The 20747-nt window shown below is 39.6% G+C and overlaps 1 protein-coding gene, 1 long non-coding RNA gene and 2 pseudogenes across 3 annotated transcripts in view; 2 read left to right on the top strand and 2 right to left on the bottom strand.

The window, feature by feature from the left end:
* Positions 1-3319: 3319 nt before the first annotated feature.
* Positions 3320-4459, bottom strand: LOC149097462 (uncharacterized). Its single transcript, XR_016204122.1, has 2 exons — positions 4106-4459; positions 3320-3560 (listed from the first exon to the last, which is right to left on the bottom strand). It is a non-coding gene; the product is annotated as an uncharacterized LOC149097462 (long non-coding RNA).
* A 1307-nt stretch (positions 4460-5766) lies between these two features.
* LOC110040769 (uncharacterized) lies at positions 5767-8044 on the bottom strand (annotated as a pseudogene). Its single transcript, XR_016204281.1, has 2 exons — positions 7111-8044; positions 5767-6656 (listed from the first exon to the last, which is right to left on the bottom strand). The product of XR_016204281.1 is annotated as an uncharacterized LOC110040769 (transcript).
* A 6020-nt stretch (positions 8045-14064) lies between these two features.
* Positions 14065-20747, top strand: part of LOC149097458 (uncharacterized) — a 36034-nt gene continuing 29351 nt past the window's right edge. The window contains exon 1 of the mRNA XM_089279309.1: positions 14065-14086. The gene's annotated coding sequence lies outside the window, so the exon portion shown is untranslated. The remainder of the gene's footprint in view (positions 14087-20747) is intronic.
* LOC149097461 (uncharacterized) lies at positions 16338-20528 on the top strand (annotated as a pseudogene).

Raw genomic sequence — 20747 nt, 5'->3', positions numbered from 1 at the left:
CCGTCTTATACTCTTAATACTATTGTCAATAAAATTGAATTCACTCGTCTGTTGTCTGCCCTCTTTCCTGTAATTAAGATAAAGTCAATATGCACAGGTTGTAAGGTTTTCATTATTATCTTTATTATCTCTTAAATTCAATCAATAAACAAGTGTTCTGTCTTTTAATTAGTTTTATTCGTCTATAATATTCTTTAATTAGTTAATTGAAATTCCATTAATTCAATTAAAAAAGGTGTCAAGAAAAAAATGTTCCCTCTATATACTAAGACTTTTGGCGGGAAAATTTGGAAACATTTGCACAGCGTTTCCCCTGACAACTTTTTGGACAAAAAAATTCAAAATGGTTTCCCTTATAATTTCCCGCCAAAAATTAATTGAACATCACCTCGTGCAAAAAAAATTGAAAGTTATAACGCCTATCTTTCTTACTCGCAAAAACAATTCCGAATGAAATATTTTCAATCGAACTAATCTCTCAGAAATACTTTAGTTTTCCCCAACTCTTTTGCACGAGTTTATGTCTCGTATAAAAACCTTTTTCAAACGATTCTCGTTTGTAACACAGGACAAATTGAATCAAAAACGTCAAGAAATTTACTCATTCTAAACTATCTGTAACAACAGTTTTGAAGTTTTGGAGTTGTACAGACTATTTTAACTGTTGTTTTGCTAATTCACGCGTCCTAAACGATCTGTAACAACAGTTACAAAGTTCTGGAGTAGTACAGACAATTTCAACTGTTGTTCTGGCCACGCGACATTTGCTTTTGATCTTACTCTTTGCTGATTTTAGGTTTTATTTCAATTTCAACAATTCAGAAATCAGCTCAACGAATAATTTAGAGTCCTATTTTCTTTTAATTCATATCAACCCTATGTCCTGTGTTACAACGATTGCCGGAATTAAAAGGTTTTCATCCACTTACAACGAAATCTTTTCCAAAAACCAACTTAACATAAAACCCAAGTGCCTGGTTAAAATAACTGAAGTTATTTAATTCTGGAACTTTAATCACACCCTTAGTAAACGCGAACATTTGATGGAATATATAAAAAAATAACGAAATATAATTTATACGGACCACAATGAACACAACGAAATGGGGCGAATACATTTTTGAAAGCGCAGTTATGAAGACACGCATCAGAAAAATCATGAAAGCAGTTCAAATTGTGATTTCAAATTATTTGTTCTTCAGAAAACACGTGCTCAATTTGTATTACAATGTTGAAACAAACATAGCGGCTATCGTGAACCATGAATTTATTGTTTTATTGACATAATAGCGAAAGGAAAATAAAACCAGCTTTCCAAAAGACTGCTGATTTAGAAATTCGTATGAGCTAAAAACAAAACTTCTTTAAAAATCAGATAGGAAATAAATTTGGCTATATATGTTCAGCGCAAGAAAGAAATCATAATTTAAAATTATGTAGATAAACAAGACACTTGTGAAACCGAATTAATCATGGCAGGTTTTGTCGACACCGAATAGCAAACGAGAATAAACAAGCTTTGCAATAGGCTATTGATTCACGCGCGAAATGATAAAAAATAGACCTCTTTTAAATCAAATAACTGAACTGATTTCTAAATTCCTTATATGTATAACACAGGGAAGCGATCATAATTTAAAATGTTGACGATAAAAGCAGCACAATTATGAAGCCGAATTAATAATTGTAGGTTTTGTTCACACGGAATAGCAAAGGGAAAATAAACAAGCTTTGTAATAGATTGTTGATTCGCAAAATGATATAAAAACAGACCTTTCTTCAATCAAATATTTTCTAAATTTCTTATATTGGCTATGTGCTGCACAAGAAAGTAATTGTAGTTTAAAATTTTGAATATAAACGAGACAAGGAAAGAGAAATAACACAATTGTGAAGCAGAGTCAATCATCTCCAGGTTATTATTTTCGACAGTTTGAAAAGCGAGCGATTTTGGTTATAAATATTATTTGGCCTTTACAATAAGAAGGCGTAAAATTGAAGGTCAAACCAGACAAATATACAACTGACTAATGTTTGCAGGTGTTTCTTCTTTCAAAAATCTTATAAGATATCGACACAAACGATACTTTGATTGTCTTATTGCAGTGTGTGATCTCAGTGTGGTCCATATAACTCGAAAATTGGAAATACTAAATTTATCTAGACCTCTTAGTCTTAATATCCTCTGAGCCAGGCACTGGGATTTTATAACAAGCACTTTATATATCACAAGAGAATATAGGCATCTGTAAACATTTCCTATGTTGAAAAATCAAATTGTTTTTATCAATAAATGGTTAGAATCCCGGAGTATCATTAGTACGTGTTGTTCATGGTAGTTCTGGACCCGTTTGGCACGTTTCGCTGTGGTATTTGTCAGCTGTAAAGTTTCAGACTCGCGTGATGTTGGTGAACACTGATTAAATAGTTGTTTCACATAAGATTCGTATAAAATATCAGTGAGTTCTGTCTGAATTAAGTCATAGTTCGTTGGTTGGTTTTGGTGAGGTCAGTGGCTTTTGTAATACATTATGCAGATCACCAGTCGGTTCCATGGTTTGTTAGTAAATGGTGTTCGGCAAAGTCGTTATTGACTTCGATTATCTGGCATCGTGCGTAAGTGCTCAGTCAGTCCGGGTTCTAACAGAAGAAAAAGCGGTGATCTGGAGACATCTGTTCTTAATATCTAAAAAGCCCATATTCTCTTGTCAACTACAGTTATTTAGTTGATAGAGCAACTGTAGTTGCTACGTTATAGTAACTTATAAAGCACCGATTGTTTTGCAGACATAACGAAAACAACGCTTAAAAACGTTTCTTAAAAACGTTTCTTAAAAAAACAGCGCCAAGCAATCGAAACACGTCTTTCCAAAAGCTAAATAATCGATTAAACTATAAAAATTTCATCATTATTTGACGTGAACAATTTATAGAATTAAATCAAGCCAAGTTAGAATTTGCTCCGACTGAGATGAACTACTGTTAAAAATTATCAAAATTAAGCGATCGCTATTAAGTCTGAAAGAATGTCCGATCAAGTCTGCAAAAGAATCGGCAAATATATGGTGGCTGATGTGTAAAATGTGTAGAATCAACGCACTTTACTTCATTTCCCAGTTTCTTATGAATGTCATTTTTGTTCAATGCAGACAATCAGTATGCGATTTGAGGAACCAAGAGTGATGTTCCCTTGCAAATTAACGTATTTTCTTTCCTTTCCCAAGTCTCTAATTAAACTGAGTGATTTTTTTTTCCAATCCAGACAATTAGTATGCGATTTGATGAAGCTAGAGGGATGTTCCCCTAACAAATTGAAGTATTTTCCTCCATTCCCCAACCCCCAATTAAGGTTACTTTTTATCCGGTCTAGACATCGGTGTGCGATTATTCCCTGGCAAACTTAGACATTGTCAGCCATCATTTTTACTGAATAGTTTGACAACTGAAAAGTTCTTATCTTTGAAGAATTCCCTCTATCTTATTCGGTGATTTCAGTTTGTCCTCTTCTCCGGGTTTGTTGTTCTTCTTGCCTCCATGTCAAATTCAGCTTTCTTGAATTCCTGAAAACCGAAATGAAAATATTTACAAACAGCAAACGCTGAAATGTTCAAAGCCAAGCTAGCGCACGTATAAGAGAGTCACCAGGCTACCGCATTATGTCAATTCTTGAAGCGAAGCTAGAGTTAATAAATAACTATTTCTTGAAGTTCAGGTGTGGAGCGAAATCAAACATTCGTAAGGCAAAGAAACTCAACAAAGAAACGCTAAACTTGGCAGAGTAATAAAGAGGTGTCACCGCCCAAAAATAACGTCAGACCTTTTGAACTTCAAATAGGTTTGAAGCAAGACATTGAATTATTCGTTTGTTTTTCCAAAATAAGGTTTCAGTTAACTTTATCAGAGCATTAGTTTTTGCTCGTTTATCGCTGAAATTGGCCGCCCTTAAAACGTCTCAATGAATGTATGCTTTGCTGTCCTGTTTCAAGATGAAGCGACGCTTAAAGTGAACGGCGAGTACACGTGTTCACTCGCTTGGGCAACAATTCGGTACTCGTGTGGCTTTCTAAACAAAATTAAAGCAAAGTTTTCCAAACGCAGTGCTTACCTTCGGTTGGAATAAAGAGACGACTTTTTTTTCCCTAGCGGTCGGTCCTTTCAGCATCAAGCACCATCTTCCTTCAGGAGTAAAATTGTCCCTTAGCTGGGCGACATGTCTTCACTCATCAATGGACAGTTTGAAAATGTGCAAAAACTTTACGGTTTCTATGAATATGGATTAGATACTCAAGCCAATCGCTGACAAACATGGTATAGATCTGACGTGGAAATTTGCTTGCACGCTTTTTCTGCCAGCGAATCATCAACTGCGAAAAAAGAAAGAAGTCGTGCGCAGTAAGAACTTTTTTTGTGACATCTTGTTTTTCCTTCAATGTTGTTCTGATAAATTAGATTATTCTTAAAATTAGTCTTCATCGCATCTTTTAAAAACTATACAATATGCTTCTAGCCTTGGATCAAAACGAGTTCTGAAAAATTAAAGCGAAAGTTCAAACGATCTGAAACGACGCCTTAGAAAGCATGTTATTGTAAGAGCTCGTACAAACCTTTACTAAATTAAGCGTTTTTTCAACGCGAAACAAAGGTATGCAAAAGTATGCATGTTTGTAGCCTCTTCCAGGCTTTCAGTTAGTTGGGGCGCAGAGCGAAATATGGCGCACGAAAAGACACGATGAAAGCGCGGCGCGAGAAGGCCCCTCGCACCAAGCCTCTCTCTCCTTTATTTCGCTCCGACGTCTTTCCACGCTGCGCCCCAAATAACTGAACGCCTGTAAGAAGTTAGCATGTTTGCAGTTTGACCTACACATTCTCCACCCTTTTATGCTAGTCCACATTATGATCCAGTGCAAACTAAGCTCTTCGCTCTTCCCCAAGAGGCAGCGTAGCGGAGTAGTTAGGGCGCCGGACTTGAAATCCAGAGATCGCGGGTTCGAGTCCCTCTCTGACCACTAAGCTGGAATTGTTTCTCGATAGACCCTTGCCAACTAGTCTGCCTCCTGCCAGTTGGGATTTTTAACCATGTTATGTTAATTTGAATTATTTGTTTCATCATTGGTTTTCCATTTGCCCTAAAAAGCGCCATGAGGGGTGGTGTTTATTTATTTAAATTTACTTGGAAATGGTTCACCGGTACATCAAAACTAACCAAATTATCTTTGTTTCCTGACCGCGCCATATCGTCATTGGGCTGTCTTTACTCGCCGCCATTTTTTGTCACGTAAAAATTGTACGGTCGCCCATTGGTGCACCAAACTATTACGTTATATTTAATAAAACTGCGTTAGGAACATATGTTCAGATGGCTGTTTTCCAATTACGGGTGAAACCTCAAGGATGTTTACTGAATGATACTATGGCATGATCAAGCACAAATGTACCAGTGTACAAAGAGACGGCGATATTTAAAGAACTATTTTCCAACACAATAAAATAAAATACTATTTATTAATTGGAAAAAAACTGCCGCTGCCGGGTTTTCTAGAATTTTCGATCAACAGAGAAATGTCTGAGCTAAGGTAAATCCTCTCGAACATTGATCATTGAAAAGTTAAAGCACATGAAATAACTCTGAACTAACTAAAAATGACGAGGTTATTTGACAATAAATTTTTCTTAGCGACGGCTCAAAATGATAACCTAATGGGTTCTTACGGTAATCCAACATTGAGATCTTCACTGCAAGACAGAAATTAAAACACAGAATCCAGATGACATCGTACGTCTTTCATTTATTCTAAGTATTTCCTACAAAAAGGAAACATTCATAGACATTTAGAAGCCCTTCACGTTAATTCCACTCCGACTTAATTAATACAGTCTAGCCCACATTAAAGGTTATTGTCTACGTGTTTAAATGTAGAAGTATTGGATGTGAAGACAGCTAGGAATCTTGCCAATTTGCCATCAGGAATTTAAGCTCGGACCAGCCATTTTCACCGATGAGCGTCGAGGAGGTCTGCCAGTCGTCACGTTGTGGAAGCTGGTACAACTTATCTTCATTGACGCCATACAACTCACCATCCACCGTGAAGAAAAGGAACTGAAAATCACTCCATCCCGTCGAGCCAATGAGTGTGGCCGATCCTAACCAGCTGTCACCTGCGTGTTTGGGAGGACTCCTCTTGTATAACTTGCCGTTTTCGACGCCGAATAAGTTTCCCTGTGCATCGAAGAAGAGGCGCTTGAAGACCGACCATCCACCTGACCCCACCAGTGTGGCGGATCCAAGCCAGTTGTCATTAGCAGCTGTTGGCGGACCCCTTTTGTAAAACTTATCGCTATGAACGCCATACAACATTCCGTCAGGGTCAAAGAAAAGGAGCTGGAAGTCATCCTATCCCCCAGTTCCGATAAGGGTTGCTTGAGCAATCCACTCCGTTGACGAGGTGCCTTCACGTAATGCCCCCTTGTAGAACTTACCATGTAATACTCCATACAAGGTGCCGTGTGGATGAAAGAACAGGAACTTGAAGTCGCCCCAGCCTCCACTGCCTAATTCGATGGCTGATCCGATCCAATGTTCCTTGGAAAATTGAGGTTCAGGATATATTTTGTAGAGTTTACCATTTGCTACTCCATAGAACACCGGACAAGGAGCGCTGAATTGAAAAATGATAAAAAATTAACATTTTCTTTGCCATTCCTTTGCCACTCCCTTACAATATTCCTGTTTAAAAAATTGTCTTGGGTTACTTTTTTTTATTAATGTAGTCGTTGTTCATCAAACGGGTCTGGTGTTCTTTATTTTTTTTTAACTGCAGCATGTTAGGCACAATTGGGTGCAAGTGTCTCCAAATTACTAATAAACTACTTGCTGTTATTGGCCACATCTCGTCAGCCGCCACTTTTGGCTTAGAATTTTCTATAACTTTATTTTTTTACGATTTCTAAGCGACAGGGGCTATCGCTATCCTAGCAACGACCTCAAATAAAGGTTATTTTCTTGAGAAAATTACAATCACTGAGATACAAAATACCTTAAGTAGATGCTATCTACCGTTACAAAGTTTGTAATTAAAAAACTCTCTTCAACCTCTTCTTCATGGTCCTTACCAGGTAATGGTTACGCAGACACTCAATAGAAAGCAGATTACAAACTTGACGCCCATGACTGATCTGTAACACAGGGAAGGGAAATTTTAAAATTGTATTGTATTGAGTATAGATTTAGAAAAATTCCCTTGAGAAAGAGCAGGTTAAAACCTGCCCTTCTGTAACACAATAGGAACTCGATCAGCAAGAGCCAGTTGAAGAGCTTTAATGTAACGATGGCATGAGCAAAGAGAATTCAGATTTTGATCATCGAAGTAAACTAATGATTGTCCTATATTCTTCATGCAGTGTTTCCTAACAAAAATGGAAAACATTTTCTGCGTCCGTTTGTATCTAGTTTTGGTTTTAGCATAAATTTACCGTACTCTGTTTTGAATCCGTGAATTTTATTGGCTCTATGACACTTAGGATTTCGCTTTCGATTTCTATGAGGTGATAGTTTAGGGCCTTCGGCCTCATCAACTATCGCCCCATAGAAATTTCGACCCTATAATCTAATTGTCTATTGTATCAGTCAAAGTCGGTTAAATCTTAAAAATTCACCTTCATGAAATGTCGCGCAAAACTGAATTCATTAAGAGGATCTCGAACTAGTCAATAGGAATATTAGCACCACATGTAAGGCCAAGAGAAAAAGTCTCTTTATTTTTTCATAGTAAAGCTACAATATATATCATGCGAATATTCGGCTCAGTAAAATGACTCTAGCTAAGATTTTTGTGTACACTTTTTTGCAATCGAAAGTCACATCTATCAGTTTATCTTTGTGCACCTTTGTTTATGTCAATAATAATAAAAAAAAGAAATTCGATCAGGGCTCCATCGCTTCATAACCTCCCCGTTACAAGTACAACAGTTCTACTGATGGAGTTATGAAACCACATACATAACTAACAATGTTCAGTCTGTAGACATCACAGCTGTATCAAACTTCTGTAAAACAGGGTCTGGATGGGAGTGCTTGAATTTCCAGTTGTCAGTTAAAGCTAGTTAAATTTTCGGCGATTTCTCGGCGCTATTTTGTAAAAACGTTATTTATTCTGTAAGGCATTTCTTCGAGCGCAGCACAACTGAGGCTTCAGTTGTCACGCGTTGTTGATACACTCAGAAACAATACTATAGAAGGTGAAATTATCTTTAGTAAATGTCTTCCTGCGCGTTAGCCCCAGCGAAGAAAAAATAGACCACAAGAAGAAAGAAAGCTGATTCTTTTGGCAGGGTTGGGATTCAAACGCACAAGGGACTGAGCTACAAAGCCAGACAAGCGCTAATCTTAATTAATGTGGCAATTCGTGGCAAGGGCAAGATTGTACTGCAATACAATTGAAATTACTAGAGTCAATTCGCTGATTTCTAGCTTGTAACTAAGCCCGTTAGCCCATAGAAGTCATAGCCTAACGGATGGTTAGGTTGGAAACTCTCTCACTGAAAGAGGATTTCTAAAGAAAATTCTTACCTTCGTTGTGAAAATCTTTTGGCTGACCGAGTCACAACTCACACTGAATTTCTCTTGTTGTAGAGTGGTGGTTGGCTCAACCTAACGGGACAGATAGTATCAAACTTGTCAGTCGCAATTTTGAATTAGTTGCAACGGCTTGATTTGTTGTTTCAACAGCACGTGAAAAGTCACAGGTTGAGCAACTATTTACAAACAGCCAAACAGCTGTGCTCATATAAAAGCCCAAATATATGTACAACAGATTACTAATAAAGCAAACTCTACCAATCTTCATAACTGTCGTAAAACAACTACCAACAGACCTTCAGCGATCCTTATCACACAACGTAATCTTTTTTTTTTCCAAACACCCAATTTTTTTAAGATTTGTCAGCAGACTCACAGTACTCGTAGAAATACAGTCGACTCCCGATAACTCCTGTGGGTGGTGCGGTGGCCTCATGGTTAGTGCGCTCGTCTCGAGCGGTCCGGGTTCGAGCCCTGGCCGGGGACATTGTGTTGTGTTCTTGGGCAAGACACTTTACTCTCACAGTGCCCCTCTCCACCCAGGTGTATAAATGGGTACTGGCGAACTTAATGCTGGGGGTAACCCTGCGATGGACTAGCATCCCATCCAGGGGGGAGTAGAAATACTCCTAGTCGCTTCATGCTACGGAAACCGGGATAAGCTCCGGCCTGATGGGCCACTTGGCTCGCATGCAGACTTTACCCGATAACTCGAGCCCTCGCTAACTCGAACCTCGCGCTAACTCGAAACCAAAATCGATTTTCCCTGGATTTCCGTCATATATTTACTGTAATTTTACCCTAGGTAACTCGAACCCTCGATAACTCGAACCTCCCGCTAACTCGAAACCAAAATCCATTTTCCCTGGATTTCCGTCATATATTTACTGTAATTTTACCCCAGGTAACTCGAACCCTCGATAACTCGAACCTCCCGCTAACTCGAAGCAATTTTCGTTTCCCTTCAGGTGACTTTCTTTATAATTTTACCCTCGATAACTCGAACCATGTCTGTCAATACGTGACAAGCCAAAACAGACAGTGAACCGTAGTCCAAAACGTTAAATTTATTTTGAAGCAGCTGTGTGGTTTATACGAAACTAAGAAATGTATTGTTCCACTTAAACTTGATGCATGAACTTTGAAAATGTAAAACCCAGAAGCCCGACATTGTTCTCTTTAAAAAACCTGTACAGTTCACAGTTCTTGGACTTCTCCCTGCTGCTTTTTCACATTACGTTACGTTCCGATTTATACAGTAATTTAAAGATGTATTGTTTTATTTTCACTCGACTTCTCTATTCTGTAATTAAATCTGATTAAAATGTACACTGCATGAAAAAAAAAAAAAAAAAAAAAAAAAAAAAAAAAAATTGAACGCCTCATTTCCAGTCATTTGTTCCCAACTGCGGATTAGCTTTTACCTGGGAACGAGCGAGCGATGGTTGCCAAGTAACGAATGTTGCCGGTCGTGGCAAAACCGCGAAACGTTCAATGCCGGACGGGAACAAAGAATGTTCCTGCAGAGTAGCAGAAACATATTTTGTTTTTGAAAACAAAAATTGACGCTGGAAACAATGTTTACAGAAACTTACACGACATGCTTATTTGACAGTCAAATCTTGTTTTGTAAAAGAGCAGGAAGTGTTGGCGTCAATACTGTAAATCACTACCTCAGAAGGCTGTGGCTGGTTTCCATAGCAACCATTTTGAGTAAAACTTTCAAAATGTAATTTCTCTTCTTGAGTGCAACAGCACGCAATTGATCTTTCTTCACCATATTTAAACAAACTTTTTCGTCCATTTTAGGGTACCATACCACTTTAAAGAGCCATGCCAGCCAGGAATTGTTTCAGCGCGATCGCGGTCCTGTTTAGGAACAGAAAATAGAACGGCCGAACACCATGATCTTGCAACCGACCGAAAAAACAAAAACGAAACGGCACCGTCAATTGGCACCTCAATTTTACTGGCTAAGAATACAATGACCTTTAGGCCAGCACGCCTGTCGAAATCTTTACTGAGCCGTTCAAACGGAAAGGCAAGCTCTTTGCAAGAAAGGCAAGCTCTTTTAGTTTCAAGACTCTAAAACTCAAAAATAACCCCTGCGTTATTCAGAGTCAAACCTATGTACGTAAAAATCAACGTCGCCACAGCTCCATAGCAGCCCGTCTAAGTCCAAAACGACCGCTCTTTTACCAGGCAAGAATACAATAACCTAGACAAACAAGCTCGTCGAAATCTTTACCGATCCGCTCTAACTGAAAGGTTGTTTAATTTCAAGACCGTAGAACTCAGTAACAGCTTTCGTTATCCACAGACCGAATGAAAGACCAGTACTGCGTGTTAAAATACCCTGGCCCCAACCAGAAAATCACCAAAATTTTATTGATCTGCGGCAAGAAAAACAAACAATTTCAAATTGTTTGTTTTTGATACGCTGGTTCTGACCAAGCCACCGCGGCTGCAACCGGCGCAGCGCAGATTGGTGAGGGCGAGTTGAATTTTACTCGAGAATTTCTTCGCGCAAATAAATTTTATTTCAGTTCTCGCGGAAATAAAATATGACGTCTCATCTAGGCTGAGAGCGGCGGAAATCGAGGCTACTGAGTTTCGACTACATACTGCAGCCAGGCGAGGAAGTCGCCTGGTTACGCCTCACCTCACCTCACCTCACCGCTATGATTGGTTGGTTTTTAACAGCTGTAATTAGCGCATTTGGATCCTCTCTGTTTCGGTGAGTTGTTTCTTCCTTCTATGAATTAAGAAGAACCTAATGGTTGGAGGGAAATGGCGCTTGTACAAGAACAAAAGTTCTCATTTCTTTTATCCCATGAAATTAGCTCATTCGCTACGACTTCCACTCGCGAAAAACGCCTGTTCCTCCTTCTTTTCTCCGTCTAGCTAATATGGGGGGGGGGGGGGAACAGGGGGGCGGGAGCCCGGGACAATAGGGGGCGGGAGGGGTACGGGAGGCGGGAGAGGAAAGGGCGGGAAGCGGGAGTTCTAGGAGGGCGGGAAGCGGGAGAGAAATGCGAAACGCTAATTTTTTTAATTCAACAATACCTTAGGATACTTTCAAAAACAAGAACCCAAAATACATTTGACTTGCATTAAACGTCTTCTCAGTCACTTCTGAGACTTCTGAGGAAGAAAGCAAACGAAAATTTGCGCTTGGGCTGAAAAACAGGCTTACGTCCGGTGAAATAGTAAAGCCGTTTACAGTGGTTACGTCATAAGTCACGAAATATCAAGCGGCATGAGTGCACGTGTCGCGTAAGCTGTCAAATTGCAAAAAGGTGAGACTACCTACTTCCATGATTTAATTGTCTGATCCCAATAAACGCCGGACTGGTTACTGGAAATGCGTATACTTTATCAGAACACGAGACAACTTAGAATTAACTTTTGAGACTGTCGTCACTGAAAACGGATTTCAGAAACAGATCTACGGGAGGCGGGAGGTTCTCACCCGCCTGTCCCTCGCCCCCCCCCCCCCCCCCACTAATATGGTCACTTTTCGAAGGGCGACTGATTTGCACTTCGCTAGAAGGAGTAATTTCTTGGTTTCTTTATCTTTTGTGATAGGTTTACAGGGACTGGCAACATTTTTTTTTATCAGCGGTTCATTACAATTGAAATGAATTACTGAACATTTCTGTTAAAAACAAAACAAAACACGAGTGGTTTGCCTCTTGCCAGTTGTGTTTTCAATCGTGTTACGATTCATTAAATTATTTGCTCTCGATATCTAATTGCTCGATCCCACTTTACATGTCTTTTTGTTTGTACACAAACCGAGGGCAAACAAAGGATATTTCTTTATTTTCTTTCTTTATTTTGATAGTATCTGAAATAAATTGTTTTGCCATTAAACGAAATTTGTCCAAAAAAACAACAACTAAAAACTGAGATGACATTGGGCTTTTAATCGTCACAGTGTTTTCGCATATAAAACCTAGACTAGAAATCTCAAAGAACAAGAGTTACCCTATCAATAATATCAATCACCCAAAACAAGAAAAGGCAAGGATCGATTTCTTTGGCCATAACAAAGATCGAGTTCTCAGCATATTTACCAAACTCGATACTTTTTAACCACTGCTACTATTTTACTAAACCTACATATTTACCAAAGAGCGTTAGGTAGTTTGTTCAAAAACGGTACACAATATTTGCTGGGCGTAATCATTCCGAAAGGCGCAGGCAGTTCCGAAGTTAAATTCTAGCTTACTATTGTGTGATCTCGGCGTACCTTTCCTATATTTTGTTCTCAGAAAAAATATTGTGCTTTGTTTTTTTATAGGCATGCGTCAAGGGTTTCGTCCATAAAATAACCCACAAAAAATATCTACTAGTAATTGTTCGCGTAACATACGAAGGTAAAGTTAAAGAACCCCCTAAGGATCGCGAGGAAAAGATCTGTATGACCAAATATTAGACATATTAGTTACAGCGGGAGTCACAGTTTTTTTGCCGAATTATGTCTTTGCTTGCGTTGTCTTCCGTTTGCAGTGCATCAGCCAACGGTTTTGAAACTGGTTTTAAAATACAAGCGACACACGAAGGTACATGTTTTCGGGCGCAAACAAGTGGACAACCGCGAGATTGCAGTACGTGACCCGTATTTGTACAGCTGGCGCTTTAATTAAATTTTAGCGGGAAAATTGTCAAATGCTTCTTCGTAACCGTGGCTCATGTTGCGTTGTTCAATGATGTACTATCCTCATTATCGTAAGTTGTCATTTCGCAAAAACTTGGTTGAGGAAATCTAGTTTGTCCTCTATTTTCTAAGATGCGATCATACCTTGCCTCCCCGATGATCACAGCTTGAAGGCAGGTTATTTATTTTAGTATTAAAACAGCTCGAAACCGACCCTATGTCTACCTGAGAAATAACAATATCTAAACATTTGTTGCCAGGGTAACAATCTCTTTAATCACAGCATTAAGAATTTTTAAAGAACGACACTGTTACTGTTACTTCGAATGTTAATTTAATTATGACAAACGCAGAATATCAGGAAAGAAAGAACTGTTATCAGGAAATAGATGTAAGCGCCTTTTGAAGATCGTGCCGGCTTTTGAATTCTTACAAAGCAATGGTCATTACCAAGGCTATGAAAGAGTGTTTGGCTTATCCACTGCGGGAGCAAAGGTCGAACTGTCAACAACTAATAGAAACCCCAAAAAGTTTAATAAGTAGAGCACATTTCACCATTTGAATGCAGCCAAACAATAATGAGAAATGTCATCAAAAAACCAATGGAAAGACGAGAATTTTGGCCATCCGCACCCACAACTGGTTTTAATCGCCATTTTCACTGTAATTTAGACAGGTTGTTTTCCAGAGTAAAACTTGTAGGATACGCTAAGAACTTTCCCGTTTCAAATTTTCTCCTTCAACTAAAATTGAAACTACAATCGAAAAACTGACTGCTTATCTGCATGTATTCCTTTTCTGCAGATTTTCAAACAGTACAGTGCCCATTTTCTTCACGAATATCACAGGTAGGTAGAAAGATCAAGGATTGCAATGTTACTGCGTTATTGACACCGCCGTTCACGAACTAAGTTTTAAACTCTCTATTCATGGCGAACTTGGCATGTTGCAGGCTTTTTACTATTTTTTTCTGAGTACAAGGCACATGTTTTCACAAGGAAATGCTTTTTTTTTTAAATGAACAATTACCGGTAGAGTGGTGCAGTTTCGGTGATAAATAGGTTGTCTGAGTTTAGCCAGGTTTTCTTTGCCTTGATATGTTACAGGCGCTTTAACTTCTCCTCCTCGGAGTCTTGGGTTCCCGAGGCGTTCGGAACTGAGAAGATCGAGTCATCTCTTGGCAACTCCTAATAATTACAAAGAGACCTATACGTATCACTTTCTGAATGTTTTTCTCGCATGCTATAATGTCCAATTGTGCAGTGGTTATCAACTCTAACATGAGGCTCTTTCCTACAATTTTAGTTTGAAATTCAAAACATTCTCATTAGAAAATGAAACAGCATTTTCTGGTTAAATGTACAGAACTAGAAACGGTTTCTCACATTTCCTAAAAAGAAGACAGCCTCCAGGCCATTCACAATTTTCGAAAATGGGTTTCGTCCTCAAAATTTTTGGTCAGATAGAAAGCCGTTGAGGACACGCTTTTTCGGGAGACGCAGGAAGTATTTAAGTCTCAAAGTCGTTGAGCCTCACCTTGTGATTTGCAAAACTGATGAAACGTTCTTAAATGGTTATTAAACATTACAGAGTTACATTCTTGCGACGAAATGTCTTTTCCTACAAAGTGATTCGCTTATTTGGCGAATATTTGTCAGTATAGACTATTATAACACCAAGCGCTTCCAATTCTCGAGGAATTTTCAAAGAATCACGCAGAAAGTGAAATCAAAATCAGTCCCCTTTTACCGCGTCTAAACGAACATATATGGAAATTTCACACCTTTTCTACCTTTGGAATTCCTTTGAAAACAATTGCCGTTACCAAGACTGTGGAACTTGATGTATTCAAGGTAAACGATGTGGACAAAGCGAAATGGGAATGAAAACTATCAATATTGAGTTACTGACTGCCAATAGACCATTTGAGAGTTGTCTGCTCGATGACCTGGCCTTTAAATGGCAGCGAGGCGGGAGGTGGCCTTGTTTTGATACAGACCTCACCGCTTTTGTTGTGTAAATCAAGTTGTTCTAATGCTGACTAGGTGACTTGGGTACAAATTTATCTTCTATCTTGTTTAGGATTTCTTTACAGCATTATGGCTACGAAATCTGACTAGTCTAAATAGTTTAAAGAAAGTGCATTTTTGCTAGCAAGTCACTTAAAATAATTCGACAATATCCGGCATAGTTTGCAAGAGGAACTTCAAAGATTCTGGAGTTTCAACAATATGACCCAAAAGTATTATTAAAATGTTATAGAGTCGTCAGAAAATATTTCCGATAAATCTCCTGGAATTGACTCCCGATGTAGAGATCACAAAGTACAAAGATAGTGCATATGCATGTTTTAATTATCAACAGCCGGTAATTTATTCGACTAAATAAGTATAAGTTTATTTTCTAGGTTAATTATGGACGTCAAGTTGCATCTGTGCCTTTTGCTGAGTGTTTTTGGAGCCATTAGCTGGTAGGTATCAGAATTAAAGGACTGAAGAAAGTTATAGGAAACGCGTTTCTTAAAAGGGTCCGGATGATTATCGAACGTTTTCTTTCAGATTCCTCTATTATATCGCCAGATGCCACCAAATATACAAAGATATAGGATTAAAATATTCTACAGGGTAGAATAGAACAAGTATTTTGGAGGAACTCTTCAAATTTGATTTCGAGACAGGATGTCAAAATTTTGGTAAACTTTTGAATCTCCGAGTTGATATCTTTTTGCTATCAAGTTTTTTTTACACGTACCCGGCCATGCTTATTTAATGTCATCTTTTTGCGTTTCAAACAATACTTGGGTTATATTCGAACCGATGTTTCAAAAGGTTTTGGATGCGTACAATACCACATGATTAAACTATCAAAACACTATTTACATGAAACAAACCAAGTTCTACAGTGTTTAAACAAGTTTGGCATCTTAAAAACCCTATATTGTTAATGATACTTCCAGTGTTTCAACGGATACCATCAAAATCTGTATACATTGCACTAAGCCGAGAGGGTTGGCAAGCAAATTAGGGAATTAGTGGGTGTTTCCTTAATGAAGCAGCAGATTTTCACATCTACATGCAGCATTAAAATGATTAAATCATTTCGTCTTGTCTCGTTTGTTCCAGCTCCCCAGTTTGCAAGAATCTGCTGTTTGGAGTGACTAATGGTAAACTCTACGCGAGAACTCCTCCCCAATATGCCAAAGACGATTGGCTTGGATCAGCCAGAGAAATAGGGACAGCGGGTTGGAATGACTTCCAATTCCTGTTCTTCCACCCAGATGGTACCTTATATGGTGTTTGGAATGGCAACTTCTACAAGGGGCCACCTCGTCAGGGCTCCTGGGCCGCAGACTGGATCAAAAAAGCCACCCAGATTGGAAGTGGTTGGAACGCCTTCAAGTTCCTCTTCTTTGATCCTAAGGGAGTGCTGTATGGCGTTCATCGAGATAAGTTGTACAAACGGTTCCCACCAACTTCCCGTCGTGACAACTGGATTAGATCCGCCACACTGGTGGGGTCAGGTCGATGGTCGGTCTTTCAGTTTCTCTTCTTCGACCCACGGGGAATCTTATACGGCGTCGAAAACGGCAAGTTTCACAAGAGGGCTCCTCCCAAATTTGCGAGTGACAACTGGCTACGATCAGCCACACTCATTGGCACTGGCGGCTGGAATCGTTTTCAGTTCCTTTTCTTCATGGCTGATGGTGACTTGTACGGCGTTCACAGTGGCAAGTTCTACAAACGATCAGTCCCAACCCATGGAGGTGATAAGTGGTTGGGCTCCGCGAAGATGATTGGCAGAGGTGGCTGGTCTGTGTTCAAATACCTGATGTCGCCTCTGCAACAGTGCAGTCGGTAGATGGGAACACACATCGGATTAAAATATAGACTGTCAAACGTAACTGTAATGGTCACTAAATCAGTAAATGGTTTATGGGTTTCTTTCTTTGTACGAGTTAATACCAAGAAATAAAAGGGGAATGACGAACACTTTTGAGTTCTTTCCTTTATACTCGTCTTTCGAGTAAGGTTGTAATGAACACATAGATCTGGAACGTACCCAGTAGATGACCTCCCTACTAAGCACCATCCAAGTCTTGGTTGCCTCATTTCTTGCACTCCGCGCTAGCCCTCACTATAGCCACGGCCTATTCTGCAAGTTAGGAATACCAACACTCGAAATGCCAGATGAAGCATGTGACCATTATCTGAATTTAAATTAAGATTTGTCAGTTGAAGAAATTGTAGTGGCAGCAGAATTAAGACTATGCCAGAAATAATATTGTTTAAAAGGAATTAGCACTTGCAGTTTATATGACTTCAAGCAGCTCTGTCAATATCAACACTCATAAAAGCAATTGTCTGATCAAAATCCTATTTGAATTGATTATTGGGGTCCCCAAAATAATCCCGTAGGCTTTAGCGCGGCCACTTAGGCTCTTGCCCACAGCTGTTTTCCAGTGGAAGCTATTGGATACATCTTGTTATCTTGGGAGAGCGTGTTACTTAGCTTTGGAACGGCGTAAGTACTATAACCCGAGGCAAGTGGCATTTGCTCATGAGTTTTGAAGAGGTATATTTTTGGATGCAACGGAATTTGCTATTTCCCTTCGAAAATACCTTTTAATTATCTACAGGTATTCTTACTAAACGCTTCGCTATTACGTTATAAGATGGACCCATTCATTATTAAAATTTCATGACAAGGTTTCAGCCGAATTAGACAGATGTAAGTAAATAGCGTCACCATATTTCGCGTTTATCAGTGTAAGCGCCATGCTCATCGCAGAACAGAATATGCAAAATTAAGACGATGACTTAAGAGGTTTGTGCATTAGAGCAAAGACTCGAATAATGCTTGTCACAATTACTTCACAGAATTGTCAAATGTCACAACACCTTTAACTGTTAAGATTCGACTAGAGACTTGCCACAACTCCTTGAATTGTTTCGGCTTAGACCGAAATTTAAAAGCACACCTCATAGTTGTCAAGAATACATATCGTCCTTGGAAGCTTGAATTAACACTTTTCACCAACGCAATATATCTCACATTTTTCAATTTTAGCAGATTTAATCGTATCTCGAGCAAGAAGGCCACTTTTTCCTTGTATCTATTTGTACTGTACTATAAGGCAGAGTGGTCGGATTACAGAGCTGAATTCTACAGACTATTGTAGCGGTGGAAATTCGAAATGAGAGAGAAAGACCCACTGATTCTAAAGTGTTTCATCTGTTCATAGCAACATTACTCAACCGTTCGCTCGCTTGATGACGCTTAGTTGCCGACGGTATACCACTGGTTCAGCGGTATTACCTAGACTTACAAAAGGATTGTACAGTGGAACCCAACCTCAGCTCGTTCCCAGGGTCTTTTCCTTGGCTTGGGAAAAGACCCTGGGAACGAGGTTGAGTGGAACCCCGCCTTACGACCACCCCGTGAATACGGTCACGTTATTACGGCCATTTTATTCAAGCCCGAAAAAAAGCTCAGTCAGTCATTTTCTTATTTAAAGAACTCTTTAATATGGCCACCCCGTCAATACGGCCAGACTTTTGTGGCCCGTTGTTGACCGGAATAACGGGGTTCCACTGTATCTTTATCCTAGTGATTAGGAAAAACCGTTACACTGTATTTGGAGCTTAATTGTGACTAGTACAGTTATATTGGTTCGGTCCTTCGTGTCGTGTTTACTTCTGTATAGGTTGTCACACCTTGCAAATTCTGTTCGAGTTGTTATTGGTGCCAAGTCAAACTTCGGTCTTCATAAATCTAAGTCATGTTCAAAATTACGTTAATAATTCATGCAGCACAAGAGAAGATAAAAGAGCTCTACATCACTCAAGTGTAACACAAAGCAAGGTAAAACATGCAAACCCACCACCTGGAGCGAAGGGCCTAAGTTAAGTGGCTTGTATTAGTTTAGAGAAAAAATAATACGAACTGAAACGATTGCAGGTAAATGTGTCACACCTGTCTAAGTCTCCCTATTAAAAAACAACAAAATCTGGACTTTTGGCGAGCATAATGTGCAAAGGATAGTAAGGGACTGTTTACGAGGAGAGGGTTACCCTAGCAAGAGGGTTACCCTGCCAAGCGGGTTACCCTAGCACTCACACATTCCCTCTTTTTTCGTTCGTCGTGTTTACAAGGCAGCTAGGGTTACCCGGGTAGGCGGATTACCCTATCTGCGTGCTAGGGTTACCCTAGCAGGCGCGTCAACTTTTACCCCTGTAAATACTCCAGGTAGGGTTAACCTGCCAACCCGAGTTAACTTTCTAATTGTTTCCAGACTCCTTGCATTAAGTTGTCCCGGGTTGTAGGGTTACCCTACCTGTGAAATTTTGCTTGTAAACCCGAATTTCGTTTGCCCTCCAGCTAGGGCTAACCCGCTTGCTAGGGTAACCCTCCTTGTAAACAGGCCCCAAGACGTTAAACCAAGGTTAAATTACCTACAAGGTAATCAATAAAAATGATGAACTGGTCTGGTTTTTTTATTTTTATTATTATTTTTTTGTAGTATCATGGCATGTCTTGAACTCTTTGGTGTCGTGAACCATGATGGCAAATTCTACGTGAGGACTTCACCACAATGTGCCAGCCCCGACTGGCTTGGAACAGCTAAAGAAATCGGCACAGATGGCTGGAACGACTTCGAACATCTATTCTTCCATCCAGACGGTACCTGATATGTGTTATGAATGACAAGTTCTACAAGGGGCCGCCTCCTCAAGGCTCCTCGGCTAGAGAGTGGATCAACCAAGCCACCCTTATCGGAAATGTGGGACGGAGGGGCTTCCAGTTCCTTTTCTTTGATCCTGACGGTATACTGTATGGTGTTTACAAAAGTAAGTTTTATAAGAGGCTCCCGCCTGGATTCCCAGGGACTGACCCTAAATGGCTTGGTATAGCATCACTTGTGGGATCCGACGGGTGGTCAATCTTCAAATTCCTCTTCTTCGATCCAATAGGCACCTTGTACGGAGTCATTAAAGGAAACCTGTATCGGCGTTCTCCTCCCACGGATCCAGCTAACTGCTGGTTAGTAACCCCTTCACAAATTGGCACAGGGGGCTGGGAGGATTTTCAGTTTCTCTTCTTCATGCCGGATAACGACTTGTACGTCGTCCGCCAAGACAAATTTTTCAAGCGATCACCCCCAACCCATGGAAGCAGTGATGATTGGGTGGGCTCCGCAGAAACTATTGGCTCAGTTGGCTGGTCTATGTTCAAATTTCTGATGTCTCCTGTACCCGGTCGACACTAAAACTGTGTGGCTCGCAGACGAGAACTTGAAATGCAGTGAAATGCAGTGACAATCGTTATGATGACGGTGACAATCAACAAACAAATGTGAACGTCACTGTCTGGCTTTATGACAACCTCATTAGTAAAACCATCTCATGCACAATCTGCCTTCCAAGGAATATCAGTTGGACAAACACATGCCAAAGACATACTATCTTCTGATACAAATTCCTTTCAACAATTTTTTGTTCTTTTTTATCG

The sequence above is a fragment of the Orbicella faveolata genome, unplaced genomic scaffold (assembly GCF_042242905.1).
Source record: "Orbicella faveolata isolate gen_17 unplaced genomic scaffold, um_ofav_v1 contig_47, whole genome shotgun sequence".
Classification (NCBI taxonomy): domain Eukaryota; kingdom Metazoa; phylum Cnidaria; class Anthozoa; order Scleractinia; family Merulinidae; genus Orbicella; species Orbicella faveolata.
This window is presented reverse-complemented; position numbering and strand designations above follow the sequence as displayed.